Genomic DNA, 25,490 nt, shown 5'->3' with positions numbered 1-25,490 from the left:
GATGGCCAAGAATTCAACTAACGAGAATGTATAAATATAAAAACCGCACAGTTGTGTGAGCTTAATGTTAATTAATTCGCTTATATTAAAATATATTTTTACTAAACTAATACATTTTTAGAGAGAAGCAAAGAAGTTTAAATGGATTTTCTATTAGGCAAGGACTTTTGGGAAATTGTTTATTGATTAAATGTCTTAGTTTAACCACAAGCACACTCAAAGCAATCATTTTTAAATTCCTTGAATTTTGTGAAATTAATTTATTTTGCCTAGACAATAGGGTGGATTGGACACCTTGGGTGTGATTTATTTAATATTCCTTGGGCACTTTCCGCACTTGACTTTCCACCCGACAAATTTGTGTAATTGCCCTGCAGCAAAAGCCGTGGCATTTCATTTGATTAAGGCAACTCATCAGTGGACATCACATGTTTATAATGCAGAAACTGCATCAATTACGCTTCATTAGAGTCAAAATGAATGCAAAAGCAGCAGGCAGTCGCATTGAGTGCGGAGTGGAGCATATAATTCATTGGCTTAATTAAGCTGACCGACTTCAAACCCCTCCCCCCAGTAATAACTTTATCAAATTGCCAGACGAGTGAAATCCAAAGCAGCAGCAAAATCAGTAGTTAAGTTTGCTACACTTCATCACCAGTTCTCGATGTCAAAGCAAGTTTGCTTATCAAAGTTGGCTCAGTTGGGGGTGGTCTCAAAAAAAAAAAACTACAAATAGAACCCAAAAAGGGGTGGCAAATACATACACCCTGTGCGCCATAGTTTTTCCCCTCTAATTTATCACAATTTGCATGTCAGTCACGCTTGTATATATAAATTGCATACAATTTATCAGCCCCTTCTCTCTTGTCACAGGGAAAAACTTCTGGACGCCAGCTTCCGACTATATCTTTTTGTCCGCCAGTTGACCCATATTTGCTAGACTCTTTTTCCGGGAGCGTAACGCAATTATGCGGGCCTTTGTCATTAGTTTGTTCTATCTTCCCCGAAATGTATGCTACGTACGGATGGCTGACTGTGTATCGATGTCAATCCTCTCGGTTCCCTGGCAGCATTATCATAATGATCCGATGGTGGAATACAAGCCCCATTCAAGGCTATCAAATGGTGAAATGCACATCCTTGATGGCACCCAAGGTGTGTGTGTGTCTGCCCTGTATTCCACGCCTTTTGTCTATCCGAGCAAATAGTTTCATATTGCAATTTATTTTGATTATTTTGATTATAGCAGGTCCTTGACTCATATGCATTTGCACACATGCTATGGCCTTATATCCGAATATGTATTTACATATATATTTACGTGCGTGACGGTACAAGAGAATTTGAATAAACTGACAGCGCTGACAACGTGCCAGAAAGTGGAATTAAATTTAAATGAAATTGCCAGCCCTTAGTCGGGAGACAAAATGCTGAGGACAATTCACCAGCATGTTCTCGGGTGAAATGGCGGGAAAATGGGTAAAATGGGGAAAAGCGGAAAAGGGGGAGTGATGCTGTGGCTGTGTGCCATCCCCAAAAACAAATGGAAAGCCGCGACAGGCAAACAAGGAAGGCAAGCAAGCGAAGCGAAGCAACAAGAACCGGTCGCCATGACGATGGTGCGTTGTGGGGGGAGTTTGGGGGACGAATTCTCTATAGCTAAGCATAAATAAGTTGTTAAGCCATCAGTGAACGTGCCACACACACGCAGTTGGCCACACTGGCCCCAGTGTGGCTGTATGCGTGGCCGTGTGGCTGTGTGTGCGCGCGAGTTTGCGGCATCCTATCAATACGGAAGTGGAAGTTCGCACCACATTTTCAATTTGAGTAAATTGAATTTACGCTGCGCATAGCAGATATGTGCCAGAGTTGCCACCGCGCCTGTTTATCGCCTTCGATGCGATTAGCTTCGAGCTTAACTCGTTGAGAGATAAAACTTTTCATTCAATTTATTTGGGAGCCATCCCCAGATATTTCCCCCAGTTTCATATTTGAATCCCGCATTTTATTGTCGAAGTGTGTGTCTGCTTTTCGCAGAAGTATCTTAAGCACTGAGGGAAAAAACAAGTATTATCTGCAATGCAGATTACGTGAGGATAAGTTAAGTTATCCATTTATCCTTTTCTGTTCCTTCTCTCCTGTTCTTTTTGAGACAATTTTTAATGAGAGGAAAGCGAAATACCATTTCTCAATATCAAATTAATTTTATTCAATGATGATACGTAATAAAAATGTTATTAACATTTTTGTTTGCTTATGATTTCCGTTTATCTTCTTGTCTTAAATAAGAGTGTTTTAGATTTTTTCTCAGTGTACCATTTTCAGCATGGGGCAGAGATGAACTCTGTTATCCGCCTGGATACACGTGCGTACGTGTTTGAGTCTCTCGGAGTTAGAAAGTCTGTCTGTTTGCGTTAGTCCTTTATCTCTATCGGAAATTTATTGCTGCTAACAATTATGAGCGACGGGTGGAAAATGGCAGGATGGAGGGCAATTCGCGCAGTCAATCCCCAGATCGTTAGTATCTCAGTTTGATGGTTATCCATTTGATGGCTATCCGTAAAGTTGGCCAAGTATACCGGTTTAATTGGGGAAATGGAACAGCAGCAGCAGCTTCAACATTCTCAAAACTCATTAACATCCCTTCGAAATATCTAGGCTCCAGGAAGCAATCCTGTGTCGATTATATTTCCTTTTCAAATGTTCTCTTTAGACAATTATGCTGTCCTTTTGCGCAAACAATTTGGCATGTTAAACACAGTGAAAGGATGGCATTGCAAAGGAGTTCGTTGCAGGCAAACGTTCCCCCAACTGGCCAATAAAGAAGCCCTAAACAAGCGGCGCCACAAGGACGAGACATGGCCAGAAAGAGAGAGAGGGCGACAGTCGGGCCAGAGAGAGACGGCTAACTCTGATTTCCAGAGCCACATTTACATGACACAACTCGTTTTGTGGTCGATTTCAATCAGAGCAACTCCGAGAAACGCCTGACATTTTGCGTTTTCCTCTGCAAGGGACAGGACTAATGAGCAGCCACAGGACTCCGAGGCCAAGCTGCTCCAATTTTCACTCTCTTCCAGGACGATTGAGTGATGCAATCAAAGGGCCACTGCCACTGCCTCTGCATCCTGCTGCATTTTATTCATTTTTAAAGAGGCCCCTGCATCATTCGAGCGACAGAAATTGTGTTTGTTCATCGTATTTGCGGCAAGGTGGTTGCAGGTCCACAACAAGAACAAGAACACCACTCGCCGGTGGTTGATTTCCACTGCACTCTAGCGCCCCCCGAGGGTGGTTTTTCCACTTTCCACTCGCCAGGCCTTCTATTTGTGAGTTTTCGCTAGGCAGGATCGCAGGCTGACTCACGTGCCGCCTGACTTTGCTCCGCAGTGTTCATTATATTAAACAAGTTTGCGCCATAAATGCCGCTGCCAGAGGCAAAGCCAGCAGACGGCCAAAAGGACTCGGGATTCGGTGCTCGGGACTCGAAGGGAAGGAAGACCACACAGGAAAAAAATCCTATGGTCGGCGGTTTTTTTATTAAGAGTTTTTACCATCACATCACCAATCTAAAAGTCGTTAGGGTGAGTTCCTAGGATAGACATATGTGCATCAATCCATTTAAAAGCCACTCGTAGGCAATCCGTTATGATTTACTTTCATTATATGAACTTTCTGATTCTCAAACAGTTGATTTATATGTATTTTTAATAAACCAATATTTAATCAATGTGACTCTACAAAACTATAAACATTTTTGTCATAATCAAACGGTACATTTATTTTAAGGAAGCATCTTATAAAAATTGTTTTGAGTATGTCTCAACATGGAAATAGTTATTTTAAGAGTATATAATAATATTAAATACTGTAATTATTAAATTATAACTGGAAAACAGTAATAAGTTATTAAGAAGGTATTAAGTAATGGGAAACAAGTTCTTAGCTCTTATATTGTACATCATATTTGTTATATACCTATTTAAAAAAAAATACTTCTTACCTTTTTAAAGAAATGAACCTTCTCACTATGGTATTTTCTAAGGACCCACCAAATATTAATCTACAAACCATACCCAAAAGATAGTTATGAGAATAAATGAGTAGCTTCATTATTTAAGATAGTTCAATTGTGGGTGTTTCCAAATTCTAAGATGCCTAACGACTTTTTTCTCTGTGTAGCCAGCGGGGTTGTTGGTTTGCCTGTTGTCCTTGCTGCTGTTTGCCGTAATAAACTCTCGTGCAACATAAACAGAAATCCAAAATGCGACGGCTGGGGGCAGCATGACTCATGCAGGTGTGCTCAACGTGCAACGGGGCGTGGCAGTTGCCAGTTGGCAGTTGGCAGTCACCGGCCGCCAGTCCGCCAGTCACCTGGTCTCCTTGCCTGGCTGAAAGGCATATCCCTACTTGGCAATGGGATTTTTATTTTGCTCGGCTTTTGCCGATTTCTCTCCTTATGCCCATTCATGTGTGCTTTCTCCACAGACCTCCTCCTTTGACGCTTTTCCCATGGCTGTTCCCCGTAATTTGTCGAGTTTCCTTTGCATATAAAGCTCCGGCTCAAGAACCCCAACCTCATCCCAGGGCCCCGTACTCGTACTCATCCTCATCCTCATCCTCATCCTTATTCCGGTTATCATCATCTCTCCGTAATGGGTTTGCATTTGTCTGGAGCAGAATCCCGGGCCCGGCAACTCAAACACTTGTAGCCCATCGTGAGTCCCTTGTTGGTGTCGGCTGTTATTGTTGTTTTTACCCTGACTTCGATCCGGGCATTAACTTTTGGTCACGCATTTTGGCAGGATATTAAGAGGACAGGGTTATTTATGTGCCAAAAATAAGACCAACTACCCGAGTCGGCTGGAACTGCAATTCGATGTAAATCAATTCTATCTATAAACAAATAATGGTTATATTATCTCGGAGACTAGTTATATTTATAACTCGTACCGAAACTCTTTGAATAATAATAGAGATTTATTGGTAAAATCGAAGTATAAACATTTTTAGTTAATAACAGAATAATCTTAACAAAATAATCTTACATACTAAGCATTATGAGCTATGATTCTTGGGATATACATAATATATTCATAATAATACATCAGATAAATACTGTAGCTTACAATTAACAGCACCCAAATATATGACCCAAAGTTTCCTAATATTTTATTTTGGTTTACTTTGTGTTGCCTTGAAATTCTTAGAGAAATAGTATAGCCATTCGCCTAACGTAGTCAAATAAAAATAATTGGCGAACATTTGCTGTCAATAATCGAAGGGCATTAATGCGTCACTTTTCACTCTCTCTAGCCGTCTCCCTCTGTCTTCTCTATGTCCTGCGTCCTGTTGGCAATTGCTTGCTTCCTTCCCGAATATCTGTCTGTTGTTATTCCTCTTACACTGCACGAAAATTCAGCGTTTATTGAGCTCGTCAAATATTTGCATATCATAAGGAGACGACTCGGCATCGCCTTCTCATCATAATCATCGCAGACATCATCATCGTCGTCCTTGTTGTCCTCGAAAGTGGAGAACAGCTGTTGGACACGTTGTCCTTGCTCCTTTATTGCTGTTGCTGTTGTTGTTATTGTTGCTGATTGCATTTCCATTTGTTGTTGCTGCTCTTGTTGTCCCTGTTTTCGTGAAAAACTAACGAAACCACCCCACGCATTCAGCGTTTTTCAGAGGGTTGCTCGATCGCCTCGTCGAAAATTGGGGAGGATATAGCACACATAGCCAGTTGTATTTGTATGTCTGCCTGTGTATCTGTGTGAATGTGTGGGTTTCATTCAGGATGCGTCGACGGCGGCGGCGGCGGCGGCAGGACCAAAAATCAATAAATTCGGCACGAGCAAGTCCTTTTTTCGGCAAAATGCCGGCTGTTGTTCTTGCTCCTTGTTGTGGCCGCTGCTTCATAGAATTTTCTATGCATTTGGTTTAAGGGAAGGTCCCTGCTAATGCAACCCCTCAATCCCCCGGGGACATCCCCCTCCCCCCAGGATCTCTCACTCTTTTCGGTTTCTGTGTCTGTGGAAAAGGCTTTTGCCAGTCAGTCAGCCAGCCAGCCGCCAAAGTTGCATTAAACTCTATTACAAAACGCTAAGGGTGGTGGTGTTGGTGGTGGCCTGGTCCAAAAAGAGGGAAAGTTAAAATAGGGAGAAAGGGAGAAAGGGGGCGCTGGAAAGCCAAATAAAAAGGGGCCTCAAAGCGAGGGTGGCATTCAACGCCTCGACGAACTGCATCAAAGGAGCCCGCGGGCGGGGGCCAAACGAGTGTTTGACATTTAGTCCCTTGCATTTGAGCCCGGCTTTATTTCTGTTTCTAAAATATATAAATTTTCCACTTTTCAGGCCTCGTCTCCGCACCCCAACATGGCGTGTTTCCCTCTGTCTATTCTACTTTATTTCATTTCTCTATGCAAAGCTTGTAAATCCAATGATTCATTCAACGACCCACACCCCCTCTTGTGTAAGCAGAGTGACAGAAACACTCCGGAAATTATTCCAATAAATAAGAATGGACTGTGACATTTCTTTCGTGTGGTCGAGTGGAAGACCCCGCCCCCTTTTCACTATATAGACAGCACCACCACCGCCCCCTGGGAGTTTTGCCTCGAGGCGCTAATGAAAAAATAATCAACCGAAGGAGCTAAACAAGGAGCAGCGCAGCTCATTTCGTATGGATTTTGATTGTGTGCTAAAATGTGCTCGGGAAAGGGGGTCTTAGAAAAGGGGATGACTCATCCGTCCATCATTTGTCAACTGAAAGTCTGTTGGAGCTCATCATTTATGCGGGGTCCACTCTCCAAGATTAAAATTTACATTTACTACAGCATTAATTGATATGCCATCAAAATTTAAGGTTTTCTGTAGATTCAGGATTCAATTTCAGGGGATTCTGCAACAGATATATTTGGTCATCCTCGGAGGTAAAGTTAGCAAAGAAAAGTTTAGCCATAATACCGGTTGAGATTGTTTATGCTTTTTGGTTAAACTTGTTCGGGCTACACAAAAACGATTGTACAGAGAAAGAAATTGGCTTATATTATGTTGAACTAATAATAGTAACACTTCGCTGTAGGTTTAAATAATATTTAGATTTATCTTATATGTAGCTGTAAACTTTTTTAATGAATTTCCCAATAGTTCCGAAAGCCTGTTAAAATAAAGATAATGAGAATCATCTATTTTTTAAAGAAGCTTACAAATAAAATATTTCAAAGGGCAACAGCGTTTTTTTAAATTGTTAACTGCAAAATATTGAACCCATAACTAATGACGAATAATGCAAACATTTTTTTAGAATATAAGAATAGAACCTGTGTTCGATTATTACTTTCAATTCAAATTTATATTTTTAAAAAAATAAAGTGGGCTATAAAATTGTTCTATTATTTACGTTAGGAACTAAAAACAATTTAAAACTCCTCTAAAAACACCCAAAATTGATGACAAATAATGGCAATATTTTTTTATGTGATTGTCTGCCGCATATGTTACTCCCTCCGCCCCATTTTCCACCCATCGGCCCGCCCCTGCTTTTCTCAGGGGGCAGACAGGCATGCAGTATTTATGGTATTGAAACACGCAAAAGTTCAGTTCGAGTCAAATCGAGAACTTCAAGTGGTAAGCGCACACACTCGCACACACACACCCTCTGGTACACAGTTGCATATGTGAGTGCGCCATTTTGCAAAAAGCTTTGCGCCTTCTTCGGGGAAAAAGAAGGGGATTGGAAGGGAATGGGAAGGGAATGGGAAGGCATACAGAAGTAGAAGGGCTGGAAGGGCCACCCTTGGCAAGTCGTGTCCTTAACTCCAACTTCTGGCCAAGTCTCGCATCGAATCCCATTCACAAATACAATCGCAATCACACAGACAGAGGGCCATGTGGAGCTAATGTATGCGTGTGCCCGTCTTTGTGTTTGTGTTGCGTGCCCTGCAGGGGTGATTAACCTTTGATTTCGACCCCAAACCACATTTTGCCACTTTTCAACTTCCCTCTTGGCATTCGATGCTATCGCCGACTGATTTAACATATGCCCCAGACCATGGCAAAGAGTTCCAGAAATGAATATCTATATGAGAGGGAATCGACTGTGCAATATCCAGTAACTTCAAAAATAAATAGTACTAAATAATTTAATTATCAATCCCAAAGGATTGTATCAGGAATTACTTGGTATGCAATGTCTAATTATCATAACATTCATTATAAAATAAAGGATCTAAAAAATGTGTCATTAAATAACGTTTCTTAAAAAGTAATATAATAAACTTCCCCAACTTCTTGAATTAAAAACTCCTAATTTTTGCTATAAGGTATTATTTAGAACGCAATGTACACTTCTCATAAAATGCATTATTTTTTACCAAATAACTTTTCTAAATATATCATTAAATAATCTTTCTCAAGTTGTTTAGAATAATAAGAAATGGCGTAGCCAAAAACTAATATCATATTGATCAAACTTCAAAGAATGGATATTTGATCCTGCCAACTAGTTAGTGATGTTTGGAGGTAAACCATCAATGGAATATACCCATTAACCAACCTTTTCAGGGGACTTACTCCAATGGCTTGCACTTTGCTTACCCAGATTTCCACTGATTGGCCATTTTCTTTCGCCTGCTTCTGTCGCTGTGGTCATGGCAACTATTCGAATATCCAGACAATAATGGGGCTGATTGATTTCCGTGTAAGTGGATTTGCCTAACGGATAATGCGATTATTGGCTTTTATCGAGTGAGTCCCTCCATTTGTTGATTTGTATGTGTGATTGAACGGCACGCACGAGTGCGGTTATCGATAAGCGTTTATCTGGAAGGTAAATGGAAGGGATCTGTGGGGTGCAACCAAAAGAAATTCTATTAGCAATTGTTGTTGAGGTGGGAATTCTGAAGCCAACTTTCGACACTAATCTGTTGGACTTAAGGTGTTAAAAGCTTCCCATTAAATAAGAGGAATGTCCACTTCACTTTCACAAAGTTCGTAAAATGTAAAAAGTCCTCGCACAACTGAATATCATCCTCTAAAGCACTCTCTCCGCTTTTAATCCCTGAAAAAGTCGCACTGTCATCATCTAGCTCTCTGATATTTAAGCAAACAATGGAAAATTGCAATTAATTCATGGTCAAATATTTATTTTAAACTATTTACTCTTTCTACTGTTTTTTTCCCCCCGATTTCGAGGACAAGGGCTTATTTGCATATCGATTTAATTTCATGCAGAATTGATGGAACGCAAGTATCTATGAGCAGCAGTTTCTATGAGGGATTTTCTCATAATTGCAAATTAATTTGCATTTTAATTAATTTCTGGTCAAGTCCCAGGAGAATCAAATTGATTGCAAACAAGGGAAAAAAAGGGCGAGAGAGAGCCCTGAAAAGCGAATAAAAGCAATTATCAAGGAATATGAAAAGTGGGTGAGATCAAAAAGAAGGCAGATGCTGCAAAAATCAACAATAGCTCCGAGTACGAAATTCACAATTGAATGCGTTTCGGTGGTAAGAGTAGAGGCAAGTGCATCCATAGATATACACATCCTATACAGGATATATCTGGGGGATGGCTAAGCAATTAATGTAATTCGTCTTTGTGCCCGTCGCCTTAATGGCATACAAATTACGCATACGCCGCGTGTGCAAATCACCCAAATGAGCAGAGGAAAAGGAAGTGGTTGGTGGAGTGAGGAAAAGCTGGGGCAGATTGCTTTACGCTCCATTTAATTTTCGGTAAATATGCCAATAAAAATTGTGAAACACGATGCGGCCCTCAGATGAATATTTGCTTTTAGGTCCCGACCAACCCACACACATACTTCCCATCAAAAAAGGTCCTTTTGGCTTGTTTTTCTCCGTCTTTTTGCATTTTAAATTGCCCCAAAAATACACTGGGCAGCGATAACTGCTTGTGGACAGAACGAATATTTCGTTTAATTAAAGCTGACCTGTGGCCCATCAGGTGGAGGTAATTGGCCAGGAATAGGACCTCCACGAGGCACATTAGCCGGCAGGACCTCTCGTCATGTCCTGCATAGAAGTCGATTTTAATGTGAATTTCGTGTCGCACAAACGAAATAAATTTCAATAAATTTTTGGCCAAAGCAAAAGTGGGCGGTGGAATGTTCTAATAACTTTTAATTAGTTAACCATGTGGAAGTTTTTCGCAGAGAAACTAAAAGCAAATTTGCTGTCAGCGCAGTTTAGTTTTGCTCTTTGGCTTTTGCGGCAGGTCGACAAGTGAATTATTAACGCCTGACAGGTAAACCCAGCTCCTTCCTTATATATATATGTGTATATATTTATGGGTACCCCCTTGATTCCAACCCGCAGGCTGGAATTTTTCGGCTGCCAGCTTAAGCGTTATAATTAACTGCGACACAAACATTTTCGGCACTCGGTTTTCGCTTCCTTGCCAGCTGTGGGAATATATATTTTTGTGGCTCAGGCTAAACCAATTTGCCAGGACTTAAATTTTAAGCATTATTAATGGTTTTGCGGCGGGGCGGGTGTGCAGATAATGCGGATTTAAGTGGGGGAGGAAGTGCGGAGCCTTCGCTGGAGTAATCACAGGAAATCTTGGACTGCTGCCGCCGAGCGTGGGTCAAGAACGCATAATTTCGGTGGATGAGTTCTGTCTTATTTTTCAATCATCCCCTGGGATTTCGAAATATCTCATGGTTCCGTAGATACTTTGCAATTTTCCTTAAATTGAGGTAGCTCAAATGTTCCCTTCTTGACTCATTAATTGTTTATTTAATTTATTAAGTATGCTCGAAACAAATGTGTTAGCTCTACCTTATATATATATATATGATTTTACTATATTTGTTTTCTATATAAAATATTATTTTTATAGTCATTATCATATTGTAAGTTTATTTTATAATGGTTTACAAAAATACATATACATTTAATTAGTTATAAATATTTTTTAGTAACAAATAAATAAAATATTGTTTTTATTTATAGTTTATTTTATTAGGTTATAAGCAAAAATATTCATAAAGCCAGTTATTAATCATTTTAATAACATAATGAAAAAATTTTTTTGTAGTCATTATTGTACTTAAAATTTTTTTTGATTAAGTCCTAAGTTATAGGTATAAATGCAGTTATAAACATAAAATATATATAGTTAGTTATAAATCATTTTTAAAAACAACCCAAAAAGCAGGTATTCACTTTCAATAACATATATGTAATCTATAGATAATCCACTTTGAAGTATAAATCTACTTTATAACTTCATTCCTACTTAAATACAAAAATAAAAAATATATTTTATACAAATAACCATAGATACAGTTGGTCTCTTCACCATCTTTCACATTTTCGATCATTGTAGCCCCTCTAACATGTTCATAGCTGTCCAAAATTTCAAATTCGACGGACTCCAGTCGAGTGTGCCGTACCCACTGAGCTCGTGACATGAGCAAACGATTAAGGGATATAAATAAAAACATCTGACATTTGCCAGTTGAACTGTGGGGAGGCAAACCAATCCCCAACCACCCCGCACAGACCCTAAACTAATTGTTTGCTTTGGGCCAGAAGGCCTGGCAAACTTTTTCGATTACAAAATTGTTTCGGTGCCGAAACGGCCGAGGCTGGGCGATACAATTTTTAGAAATTTCCATTATCCTTTCGGCAGCACGTCGGCGTATGCAAACATTTGCCGTTTGCCAAGTTGGCCGAAAGGGGGCCGTTATTCGGTCCAAACTATTCAACAGTCGGTCAGCGTTTTAGTTTCATTTGGCTAAAGCAAAGCGAAAGCAATTTACACGCATTTCGGCGCAAAATGAAACGTGCCCCGCCACTAAAATGTTTATGAGCGCGGACTGCGAAATGTGTTAGGATGAGGATGATGATGATGATGGTATAGGGGAAGGATGCCGGATTTCGGGGTCAGCAGATGGAATTGCCGGGGCTGATGAAATAGAACAGAGCCATAAACCCGAGAAGCGAATGGGGGGGATATGGAGGGGCCTTCAAGTCGGTCAAGAGGAGTTGGAGGAGTCGCAGGACCAGTAGCCCTTAAAATCCCTCACGCCCCAGGGATCTGAATGGGTTGTCTGTTTAGATAGTGTTGCAATTGTTCTGCAGCAGGACTAGCCCCTTACGATCCCCGAATCCCCTCGATGAGTAGTTGCCTACTTAGCAGAGCTCTTTTTGCTCTCATCACACAGATTGCACAGCAATTTGAATTAGGTCTGTCCGGTGCCCAGTCGAACAATTTTCCCAGCTTAGTGAAAAATGCATGGTGAAATCAATGAAGCATAAAGCCAGAAATATTCATGCAACACAAAATTCCAACTGCATTGGGGCTTAGGGTTGCGATTAAATGGGCAAAACAATATTTCTGCTCTGGACAATTGCACATCTACATAAAAAAAATGCTGCATACTTTCCAGCATATTCTAGGAGATTTGCATCTGGCAAAAAGTGAAAATAGCTCAGTTTTAGCTTTGTGAAATTAACAAACTTCCGGCTGCAGTCCGCTGTTCAATCGAGTCGACAACAATCGCCAATTCAACTTGGCCCAACTTTGAGAACCAACTTCTCCCTGCTTCCCCGCCCATTGTAAATTGAAATACGTTAGCCGGCAAAAAGTTGCTTACAAGCTTACAAGTTTTACAGTTTCCGTTCAGTTTCACTGGGTATCTGCTCATAATATTTGCCATTAATAGCGCAAAATTTAATTTATGTCACGTCCCAAACGTCGAGGAAAATGCGCTCTTTATTTTCTTGTATTTTGTTTTTGTTTTACGGCACCAGGCGCCCTAGTAGTAAAAATATTTTGAAAAGCATTTGGCTACGTGATGTTCGTCTTAAACTGCAGGATCAACGGGCAGTCACGTGGGCGTCGTTTAAATGGGTTTCGAGGGTTCCGGGCAGAAAACCCTGGTGGCCGGGGTAATGGTCGGGGGTTAAGGGTCAAGCTATGGCTAGTTAATCAAAGCTGTCTATGCTTTATGGGTTTCCTTACTTAATTTAATTTTAATTAACATTTTACAGGACATAAAACCGTAGGTTAAGGGTAAAACACCCTTTTAAATGGGATATAAGAGTAGGAAAAGTATTAAATCTTAAGATTAGTTTACTACTATTTTATTAAGGTATATATTTTTATTTTCGTAACAACAATAAATATATTTTGAAAGCTCCAATATAAAAGAAAGTAATAAAAGTATATTGGTCATCTTTATGACATATTTTAGTTAATGTTGTTACAGCAGAGTTAATTCAAAGCTGGAACTGCCTAATTTTATGTTTTAATGGTAGTTTGATGATATAACACCCTTCAAAATTAAATATGAACTCTTTTCTAATATATATCAAGAGTAGAATAAATGTTAAACCTAACAATTACATTACTACTATTTTATTAGGGTTATATAAAAATTGATGTTCCCAACAGCTCATAAGGTATATCTCACGTTAAGAGAAAGTAGTAAAAGTATATTGGTCATCAGGTCATCATTATGACATATGCAAGATAATGTTTTTATAGCACATTTAATTCAAAGCAGATCCAGTTAATTTTATATATTAATGGTCAAATACATTAAGCCACAATTTAATGGGCCCTCGAAATAATCAGTCATTGAAGCACTAATTAAATAAGTTTTAAATACTGTTACTGGTTATGGGGCTATATGTGTACATTCTCCGCAGGGGTGTAAATATTACCCGTGCAGTGAAGGTAAAATGAAATTCGAAATATTTAATGATTTCCCGGCCAATAACAACAAAGGCAACAACCACAACGGCCGCAGCACTCATTTATAATGTAAACATAAATAACTCTTACGGCACAGATCCTTCAACTATGAGCTATGTGGCCTTGTGTGCGGATAAACCATTGAATTGAAATTGTAAATGAAAATGAAAATGAAAATTTCCACGCACACTCGCCTCGGCAATTTATAAATACAAATATGCAAAGCCATAATACGGCAAAAGAGTTGAGGAAACATTTCGCATTTCAGGCAAAATTAAATTGCCAATGGTCAAGCCTCTCCGATTTTCAGGAGGACATAAAAGCCGAAGGTGTTTTTTTTCGGTTTGAGCCTGGGCATAGAAGCAATATTGATGGAAAATAAATTCAATTTTTTTTGTTGCGATGAACTGCCTGCCTTAACTTGTTTGTGTAATCGATTCTGCTGGTTGGCAGCATCCTGGGAAAGGACGATGGGTCCTTGCTGATAATTGATAAACGGTGCCAACAGGCGTTGCAATGTGTACCAACTACCATGGAAATTCTCCGATTTAATGTGATTTACACTTCAACCTGTGTGCCATGCCATGTGTGTGTTCCATGGGCTAAGGGCAATAAAAATTCCGGAATTCCCTGTCCGGCATCGTTTTCCACTTACGCCTCTGGGTTTTATTGAGATATTCCCCTTGGAGGTTCCGTGTTCAGGGGCTAAACGAAGAGTTTTCCTCCCATCGCTTCGCATTAATTGTCGGAGGAGTATAACCTTGACACATGTCTGGCCCCGGGCTTTGGGAAAACTTGTACGCTTGGCTACCTCGGTTTCCTCCTCCACTTCATCTGCCTCCTCTGGAATCCCCCAGCCTTGTGGTTGAGGAAACCACTTTTTTAGGGGGAACATGGAAATGTTCTTATTGCTTTACGCTTCAAGACATTTTCCCACAGTAGTGCTTAATTTAATTTTGCCGCTGTTCTTCTCTTCGCTTTTAGTTTTAGTAAAAGTTTCTGAAGAAACCTCCCTCTCGAGTCTTGCTTAATTAGCGCTTGATATACTTTAACATATGTGGAGTGCAGATTCTGCACTACCAACTCGAATTTGGCCAAGAACAAACTTAAATTTTCAACTCTTTTGCATCGGCAAAAAATGATACTCCAATTTCAGCGGTGCATATTCTCATTATTTGCGGCTTTCAAGCGAATTTACTCCGAACGCCTCTGAGGTTTACCTCGAATGCGTACGTTATTGTGTAATTTAATATTAATTCCGCCTTTTTCTCTCTTCCATTTCTCTTGCAGGCCTGGGCATCGCATCAACTTGAGGAAATGTAAGTAAATATAATATCATAATTTCCCTGGGAGCTGCGCATTTCACACGACCAACTCAAAGTAAATATCTGAATAATTTACAGACATTCTGGGATATTTGAATTAATTTCTGGTGCCGCACATTCGGGGATTCTTTCTATTGGTGCGACGATCTGCGGAGAAACGAAAGACTCAAGCAACGAACTCGCTGATCGCGCTTCATGTTCGGCAGAAGATAATTGCGAACCGCGGCCAAGACTCTCAAATTATAGTTTATGGACTCGCTTGTGCGTTCCCCGGTTCTTCAGAGGTTTTATGGCATTCGGCACGCAAGGGGTTGGCCGCTTTTCCGAGCCTCAAGCCCCGAACCCCGAACCCCGAACATCTTCCCAGACTTTTCTATCTCTTAACGAGCGCTCGTATTCATGTACTGACCAAAGTTAATGTGTTTCTTTCTTCTCCCGACTCACCGACCTCACTGCTCCCCCATTTCAAAGTGTAGCAGTCTATCGCCGGGGCTCTCTTAATGTTTCTTTTTGCCTTAAAACATGTTTGTTTTGCCGGTTAGGCCCCTCCCATCGCCATCGAATGGGCTGGGTCACTGACCACAGACAAATTCGAACAACAGTTAACGCTGCCTATCGACGGCTTCGAACCTGGACCCAAACTCCCATCAAGTCGGGTCTCTCTCTATAGCATCCCATTCCATTTCATAGCATCCCCAGCCCATTCCCCCATCCTAGCCACATGTAGCACACGTTTTTCCAGCTCCAAACACCCGAGAAACTGTTTTTGTTTGCCCGATCAGTTAGCGCCGAACATTCCACCACGGCTGAATGAATGAGTCTCGCCTGGAAGTGTGGCGATGGAGAGTGTGTGCCAAGGACTGGGTCTCACTACCCACCAAGTAGCTGTTGGGAATTTATATAAAGCTAAGAGGAGCTTCTCTTCCTAGTGCTTACTACATATTAAGTATCGTTCAATAACGTCTTAATAAGCGTTTATTATATAATTAAAGTAACATTTTAATACACATATGTCTTAATATAACTATTTAAAATGTTTCAGCCCCATTTTTGCCTCTAAAAGTATTGCTAGTTTTATCTGTATACAAATGCGCACATTTGTAAAAGTTCGAAATAGATTAGGACAAGATAATAACATATAGGTATTGTATGTTATCTTGATTTGTTCAGTACAGTTCAATTATTGTTTTAAAATACAGCCAATAATACTCTGTTTAAATAAAGTTTTCGAGAAAACTCTCCATTCATCCTGAGTTCTATTCATTTTCTAAAAATGTTTTTTTAATTTGTTCTCTTTTATTCCACAACTGTCATTCGTGATGGCTTAATATATGGGATTGCTGGGTTTTTCAATTCATCATAGTTTGGCTAAATCCAATTGTTTCAGCAATCATTTTCTAATTTCAGTTTGCTCTATATTGATTTTACGATAACCGAAACATAGAATTTCTGTATAAGTAAATAACGGCGAATAATATCAATTTTATCGACACAAGAACCGATAAAATAAAAGTTCATCATTCGGCTTCCCCCCGGCGAACAAATATCCGAAAAACCATTAATATTTCAGAAATTCATTGCTGCTTTTATCCACGCACCGTATTTATTACCTACGTAACGCGATCCAATTAACAGCATCCGCTGGCTTTGTTGTCGCACTGCCAATGCCACAATAATTACAGCTGATTTCGCCTTTATTGTTTCGCCTAATCTCTCTGTTTTTGGTCGAAACAATTGATAAATTAAATGTGATTAATTGTAGGGCCAACTGACGGAAGCCAAACGGCTGGCAAAGGGATTTCCAGTTAAGTTATCAAACTGACAGCGGGTGGTAAATGGTAATATGGTAAATTGTTAAATTGGTAAATGTTTTGGCCCAGTCGTAATGCATTTAACTGCTCCGGTTGTGTTGGCAAATGTTTTAATTTGCTTTTGTGGCCTAAACCCGCCGACTTCCCCAACTCTGCGGTGGGGTTTTTGCGGCTACCAATGCGAAAATGTTTGCAATTGCCCGAGTGAAAACTGAAATTGAGACCGAATTTATTTTTTGAGCCACCGAATGAATGGGAATCTCTATCAAATTGTCTGCGGTGAAGGGTGGTTGGGGTGGTGGAGAAAATGTGTTTTATATTCCAGCAATTTAGCAGAAATATTCACAAGTGCCTGGCCCGAAGGGCCATCAACTGCCCAGCTGCGTTTTAAAGGGGCTTAGACATTTTAAACTTTATGTGCATCCACCAGATACTTTTCGCTTTACCTCGCTCCTTTGCTCCTTTAGGTGATTGTACGTGCGAAAAGTCCGGAGTTTTGTACGTGCCCGAAGCCACGAAAAAGGCAACAAGTCGGACATTAAATAAACAATTTATTCGACCATTTCATGCAATTCCTCAACTTGCAAAACTTCTAATCAAAATGGCAGAAAGTATTTTCATTTCATTTGTGGCCTCGGTTCGGTTTTTTGGGCGAAACTTTCGTTGACCGCAAACGAATCAACAAGCCAGTGAAAAGTTGATTAAAGTTTTCTGTCAATACAACATATTAATAATGCGAAAATTAACAAAAGTTTCGGCGAACGCCCAGGGGGAAAACGAGTTTTCCCCTTTTGCAGGCGATTATATAACCAGCAGATATTAGCAAATAGTTGTAGTTTTCAATTTGGGCGTGAACGTCACGAAACCAGTGTCGCTTGGACAGGATTTGGATTTGAATTTGGATTTGAATTCAAATTTGCGATTGGGAGGCTGATAAAATTAGCTGACCGTCCATTCACCGCAGCTGCCGAGTGGCCTTCAAGTTCGACTGGGGCCAGAACATTTTCAGTTTGGCCAGGGAAATGTAGTCGAGTTGCTGCGGAACACTGGGGCTACAGGGTTCAAGGCGTAAATGGCGAAAAATAGCGAATATTTTCTACTTTTTGTATAGCTGTAAACCCAAAGAGCCAAAGAGGAGCGAGCTCTTTCAATCAAATGCCGCTGCTGTTGCAGCTGGGAGAGCAATCAGCATTTGCAGCTTGCACTGAGAAAAAATTGATAAAATATGAGGATCATTATGGTGAAAATCAGTATCAGTTCTATCTAGATAAGGGACAGCATCCTGCTTGTTTCTCTCTTTTGGTATTTCGCTTTTTTTGAGAGGATTGAAAGATGTTAGATTGAAAGTGAGAAATGCAATTTCTTGAATAATTGCATTTCTCACTTTCAATCTAACATTATTTACTGGTCAAAGCGAATATATTATTTATTCTTACGTATTTTCTTTCCGTGTGCAGTGCAAACTAGTTTGACTGGTTGACACAGTTGGTGGCCAGTTGCCAAGATACCAAGATGCCAGGAGTGGGGAAACCAGGGATACCAAAAGGGGGCAGCGAGTTGGCCAGGCTAAAAAGTAGTTTATGGGCGCACAGTTTTGCATTCTGCTGATGCTGCTGCTGCTGGAAAGCCAAAGAAAGGTGATGAAAAATCGCAAAACGAAAGTCAAAGACGAGAATGCAAATTTCACCCAACACCGAGGCGAATGATGAGTTGCAGCCAACTGACAATGACGCTGGATGTTGCACTCTGACTTTTGCGACTGCAATTTGCCAACTTGCCACTCTGGCTGCCGACTGCCTTTGCGGACTTTGTTTCACCTTTCTGGCGGCGCTGGCTCATTAGGCATTCGTTCCCGTATTTTGTGCCCGGTCATGGACACTGCTGCCCCGGTTGCCCAATTATAGCCACTTTCACCCGGCTAATTGCCCGCCTTGTCACGGCGAAATTCATCAATGCCATCGCAGCTCTCTTTCGCAGGCGTTCCCTGCGATCTGCGACCTGCGACCTGCGACCTGCGAACTGCGACCTTCCGACCTGACCTGCTCCTGATTTATAATTTCCCGTGGCCCGCTTGACATTTTTGCGTCTGTTCTGGTCGGCTGCATTTTCTATATTTCACACAGAAAAAATATAATTTTAGAGATGAAATTTGATCTAAAAATAAAATAATAAATATTTGAAACATTTTATTGACAAATTTGCACAAGAAATCCTTCTTAAATAGATAAGAGTAGTATTCAAATGTAATATAATAATATATAACGATAAAGTAAACTAACTTATGGTACAGCTTTGGATACTAGGCCTTAAAAAGAAGGAACTTTTGATGAAATATGTCTTACATTTTAAATCCATAATCACTATATGTAGAAGTAATAATCCTTTTTTATCCTTAATAGTTTTCGTATACCGTTTATAAATCAATATTAAAGCTTAAATATTCATAATAGTTAGACATTGCTTTAGATGTTTATTAGGTGGTTAGAAAGGATTTTATTTTTATTTTTTTGGCACAACAAATATCTAGAAAAGTGTATATATATATCAAAGTAATTTAATCAGCAAACCTGACTGATTTTTTTGAACTGTGCACAATTTTGCTGTCCTCATTTCTCCTGGAGACGCAACTAATTGGTCAGCAAAGCAGCAGGCACTTTGCGCGCCCGGCCAACATTTCTACGGTTCATAATAAATGTAGTTCACTTAAAGTGTTGATTAGACGGAATTATATTTGAGTTTTCGAGTTTCTGAGGAAAAGTCGAGGGCCCCACGCTTGAGCAGAGTAATTGCAAAATAAATGCAAGCGCTTGGCGCACGTTCGCCACTCTGATTTGCAGCGAATGTAGATGCCACCACAGGAAAAGCTTGGGGATTCGAGGAGTCTCGTTTATGCACACATGCCCGTGCACTTGAAAGTGCCAAAGGCAGTCAAATAACTGCACCTTTGCCAGGACCTCCCCGCAGATCCTTCGAAAAACCCGTATCCTCCATCCATGGCTCCTGCCATTAATACAAATGCAGACAGCGGCAGCCATTTTGTCCCGCAGCACTTTGACAGCTCTTCAGCGAGGACTCGAGTCCCCAATCCACAAAACTCCCCAAACTCCCCATACTACCCATGCTACCCATCCCCCCATCCTGATATTGCCTGGAGTTATGTCTGAAGTTGATTCTCGCAGCACAAAAGAGTTACCCCAGTGATGTCGGCGATGTTCGTGCATTAATTAAATGCGATTTTCGTATATTGTCGGCCATGTTTGCCGGAGTTATTTTTTGCAATTATCATCGTCATCAGGATGTCCTGAACGAGGTGCACAGAAAAAAATGCATCCATAATATAATACCCTCCAGTTTGATATATTCTTCCATTATCTTATTTCTTTTTTTGGCTGGCTGAAGATCATTGAAATTTAATTTATATAAGTTCAAAAGAGCCTTTTTTGATCAACACTTATTGAAATGCAAACGTTTTTTGTGGTCCAAGTGGAACAAACACTTGAATGAAGCAATATTGGCACAAAGAAAATTGTGCAGCTCTAGTTATTAATTGTTTTTCTACAGGAAAGTGCATAGCAAATTGTATGACAAATTAATACATAAATAATATAGATATTTAAAGGTTAAATTGTTCTTTTATTATGAAATCTTTAATGAAATTTATTGAGTATCAAGTTAATACACTTTAATTATATATATTTTTTGATAATTTATTAACTATTATATACATATTATATACGCAAAAAATGTAGAGAAGTTTTTCATTGACCAAGTATTGAATTAACAAAATTGATTTTAAGTAAATGAAAATACAGGAAAATACAGGAAAAAAAAATAGCCATAATTGAAAATTTAAATTCGACGATTAAGAACTATCAATGTAGGCTAAAATTTATTCTCAGTTTATTATATCTTTGTGTCTATATTGTATGTATGTTATTGAAACACATTAAATGTATAAAGAAAGTCACAATGTTATTTCCAATTAAATCAAATTTAATTTAATGAACATAGTTTAATTTATAAATCAGAATCTTTAAATGATCTTCTGCATGTGAAACATGTTTCTGACATGTTTAAGACTTTATTAAAGTCAATTTTGATCTCAAAATAGGACATATACTCTCTCTGACATGTATAAGACCATACTAAAGTCAATTTCGATCTCAAAGTAGTACACATTCTCTAGCAGATCCACCTGGATCCTGTTTTTCCCCGTGTGCCATTATGGCTGGCAACCTTGTGCCCAACTCCTGGCTTTGTTATCGCTCGTCTGTCTCGGTTCACGGTGCAGTGCCCCTGAAATCGGCTTAGGGAAATGCAGGGCTTACTGGAGCGCATAAGGACATTTGCATGAGCCTTTAATTTCGGCCAGCTGGCTTAGCCAAATATTTGGGGCTGCCTTCAAGCCCCCAGTGCGCTGGGCTGGAAGGGAATAGTTTAGTGCCTTCTGATTCTGATTCTGAATCCGAACCCTAACCCGAATCCGAATCTGCCAATCGAACATCATCATATTTTGCTTTCAATTTCCTCACTGTTTGCTTATGCAGAAGGTATGGTTGTATGGACGTATGGTGAAGGGTCGCCAGTTGGCAAAGAGAAGCAGAATATTTTCATATTCATGGGCTCCGCTCGCATGGCAAAGGCATGGCAAAATTCGCATACAAATTGTTTATTTCCCACACACCCACCCAGTACTCGTACCACCCACCCATCCCATTCCCATCCCAATCCGCATTTGCATCTGCATTTGGGAGGAACTCGACTCACTCAACTCCCAAACTCTATTTGCCCTGCGATGAAGGCAAGCCAAGTGCAGCAGCAGCAGCAGCAGCAGTAGTTCGGCACCAAATTGAGACAATATTTGCACACGGTTACGTATACGCCCCGTTGCACGGAGCAGAGCGGAACGGACCCGGGATCTATAAACGAGCATTTTCATGTTATTGGCTTTGCATCGGCTGCGATGAACGGTGAACCAGCGGTACGGCATCGGGGCAACCACTGTAATAAAACCACGTAACAAAATGATTGCATTTGCTAACAAATTCGTGAAAATTTTGTGCCATCGTTGACAGTTCCCAAGAACAGACAGATCGACAAAGTTTAGTTGGTGGTGGTAGGGTAGGGTAGGGAGGTACGAAAGTACCGGGCAGGAAGCTTTACTTTCTATATATAGCTATCGAGATGTATCCCCTTCTCCGTACAGTGAACATTTTTAGGGGGAAAACCAATTTACCGGAATCCTCCGACTGGCTATCAAAGTTTTTGCAGGGCAATGATTTTCCCTTTTCGGCTCACAAAAAATGTCTAATGAAAAAGTTGGCGAATAAAATGGAGAATTCTATGCAAGATTGAATATTTCGTTTTGACTTTTGGTTAGTTTTTAAGGGCTGTTAGTGGAGTTTTTAACCAGAATTTCTACGATATTTCTATGAAAATAATAAAAATACCCATATCATATCATGAAAATTTTTCAGGAGGTTTTAGCGTTTTTAAGGGCTGTTATTGGAGTTTTTTTTTTATCCAAAAAGCTTTTTAATTGGAATACCAAAAATAATAAAAATATCCATATCATGTGAGAAACATTTTTAGGGGGTTTTTCGCTTTAGGATCGTTTACTGTGACCCTTCTGTTCTAACGTGTGTGTGTATTTGCCTGTTAGGGAGTATTTGCCGATGACTCATTCGCTGCAACTGCGCGTAACGGTTTAATGAGTTTTTGGCCACTCTTAGCTGGCCGCCCACTTCCGCCCATCATGGGACGCCCCCTTTCCCCACGCCCATGTTTGCCAATTGATTTAAGGCACAGCTCTTCGCGCTTTTTCGGCCATGAGCGTAGTGGGCTGTAAATTGGGTGGGGGGCTAAGGGTGGGCGATGGATACGTGGATAAGGCCAGCACTACGGGGTTTAATTGCGCAGTCTGGTTTGAGAGCATGCCCCATTGAAGCATTGAAAGTCATATTGACATTTCAATGAGTCTCATTTACATTAATGCCAGCCCACGAAGATTCAAAGGGGGGGCACTGAGTGTGGCAACTGTGGCTGCTTTATGGAAAAACCATCCGCCCTGTGGTCCCATTGTCCTTGTTCTGCCAGTTGTTGTTCTTGTTTGTCAGCATCGTTATTCGCGCCATTATTCCGCACCAAGTTATCTCGCACAGCGTGACTTAAAAGTTAAGCGTATTCATTATGTCCTTTGTGCCCGACAACAACACCTTCCATTCCAGCATCCTCAGCCTCAGTCTCATCCTTGTAGTCCTTGGTCCTGGGCTCCTTTGCCTGTCGCCCACAGCCTGCCTTTGTTTTATTTACTTTTCCAATTTGTTTGTCGACGCGGTGGAACAATAAAAATCCATTTCATTGTAGCTGCTCCCGCGCCAACAGCCCGTAGGCATTCTGCATCCTTTATCCCCTTTTTAATCCCCCAGGATATAACTCCTGCTGCTGCACTTATTGTAACGCTCAAGCTCCTTTAATGCGGCCAAATTAAAGACACTGGGATTATCCCTGCACTTCTGGTTATCCCGCAGTTATCACCATCAGCCCGAGACTTCTTGACAAACTTTTTGGCCAAACTGTCGATGCTGATTACCAGGGCAAACTTACCGCTCCGCTGGCACGGCTGGTAAAAAGGATGCGGGGCACTCCACTCCTCACGTTGGAGGACCTCAAGTGGCAGCCACTCGCATTAATAATGCCTGAAGGGCCGGGCTGCTCCTCCACATTCGCACAAAAGTGTGCACCACAAGTTGTAACTTCCAGTGCTCACAGATGTACGGATACGAACCCTGGAAACTCTATAGAGCAGGCTGCATCCACAAAGTTGGGATAATGTGGACTTTGCTATCTTTGTTGCTCGGCAATTCATATGCCAACTGTGTGTTTATTTATGCTTACGACTTTTTGCGTAATCAAGTCTATCTCTTCAGATACCCCTTTGAGAACGGTCCTTAAAGGGGTATGCTGGGTTTTTGATATACACAGGAATATGATAGTATCCTAGGTACCCTGTTGTATTCTAAGTCATCTATAATGTATTAAAGAGATATAATATTTTTTTAAAATATATATTAGTATTTAGGTATTCCAAATAACGCAACATTATTTTGAGTCTCTTTTGATTGACTATATTAAAATTAAGGACACTTATATAACTTGCTGAGTCATATTTATTTTAAAATAAATTAAGAAATATTTAAATCAAATTTTCAAAACTTCATTTATATAAATTATTATCCATTTATTTTACGCACATAAAAAAATTCTCTTATTTAAAAATATCAAGTAAATATTTTCGTTGTTGTGAATAAGTAAATAATATTCTGAGTATCAAAAACAAACATAATAAAATTAATTAAATATACAAAATTAATTTGTCTGTATTTTATTTAGTTATTTTTGATTTCTTATCCCAATTTAAATTCACCCCAAGACATGGGTGAGCTATATTTACCAAGTGCAACTAAATAGCATGAAAAACATATGCAAATGTTTGCCTGGTGAATTTCTCATCAGGGCAAAGCCAAAGTATTCACTTACGCAAATCACACAAAAACCGATTCCTGGCAGAGTTCAAATCCCATTTAAAATGAGATAACATGCAAGACGAATGTGTATTTGATATTTGGCAAAGCAAACTTTTCCTAGATTTACATGTGGTTGCCCCCGAATTCAAATGTCTTACACAACATAATTTTCCGTTCTCGACTCTGGCAATTTCCGCAGTAAAAACAACAAGAAGAGGCCTCTTGGCCATGGAAAATGTTTGCCAACGATGTGAGTTGCCAAATGTTGCACGGGCACAAACAGTTTGTTTGCTTTGATCGCAGTCAACAATCGGAATGGAAATGGAATTTGATTTGAGCCTGGCCGTGGGCTAATTACAGCACATCTGTTGTTGTTTGTTTGCCGGCAAATTATTTGTCATTGCTGCTAATTAGGCGTTGTCTTTGGCCGGCAATTGAATGGTAATGGCAGCCCCCCAGCCCCATTTTCCCCATCCAAACAGATGTAATACCCGTAGAAGGTGTGCAAACTGGATCTGGCACAGAGTCCTTGATTAATGGATTAGGTGCGGATTGCTCATACGAGCGGTGTGATGCTGGTGGATGGCAAAAGTCATTACATATTGATAATGCCCAGCCATTGTCTCGACTCTGACCCACTTCGCAGCGCACACAGTGGCACCCCCGGTTCTTTGTCCTTCGCAGCATCCTATATCTCCTGGATCTCCTGTATCTACCCATCCCTATACCCATCCTGCCTTCTCTTGGCCATATCCTGTTACGCTAGCTGAAATCGCATTTAGTGCTCTGCCGCTCCTTGTTTGTCTTAGTCATTAGCAGAGTTGATAGCTGATGGCTGAATCCTTTCTCTTTTCTGCGAAAATCCCACCCACTGTGCATGTGCATCCAAATGATCCGATTCATTGACGGCAGAGTGCCTCCTTCCCACCCATTTGACAGGATTATCCATTATCCCCTGTCGGGGGCCCTTTTTCAATTTACTTAAATCGCCCGGCTCCGTCCGTAGGATAAATCACTGGCAATATTTCATAGGCAGGACTGCATAAATTCCCCATAAAAACTGCGACTCCAATGCGAATTAAATCGCATTAACATAA

The 25,490-nt window shown here is 40.3% G+C and overlaps 1 protein-coding gene across 3 annotated transcripts in view; it reads left to right on the top strand.

Moving 5' to 3' along the window:
- Window positions 1-25,490, top strand: part of LOC119550081 (protocadherin-like wing polarity protein stan) — a 55,163-nt gene that overhangs the window by 4,968 nt on the left and 24,705 nt on the right. For all 3 annotated transcript variants that reach the window (XM_037858551.1, XM_037858550.1, XM_037858552.1), the window contains exon 2: window positions 15,022-15,050. The gene's annotated coding sequence lies outside the window, so the exon portion shown is untranslated. The remainder of the gene's footprint in view (window positions 1-15,021; window positions 15,051-25,490) is intronic.

This window comes from Drosophila subpulchrella, chromosome 2R, assembly GCF_014743375.2.
Source record: "Drosophila subpulchrella strain 33 F10 #4 breed RU33 chromosome 2R, RU_Dsub_v1.1 Primary Assembly, whole genome shotgun sequence".
NCBI classification, from domain to species: Eukaryota; Metazoa; Arthropoda; class Insecta; order Diptera; family Drosophilidae; genus Drosophila; species Drosophila subpulchrella.
This window is presented reverse-complemented; position numbering and strand designations above follow the sequence as displayed.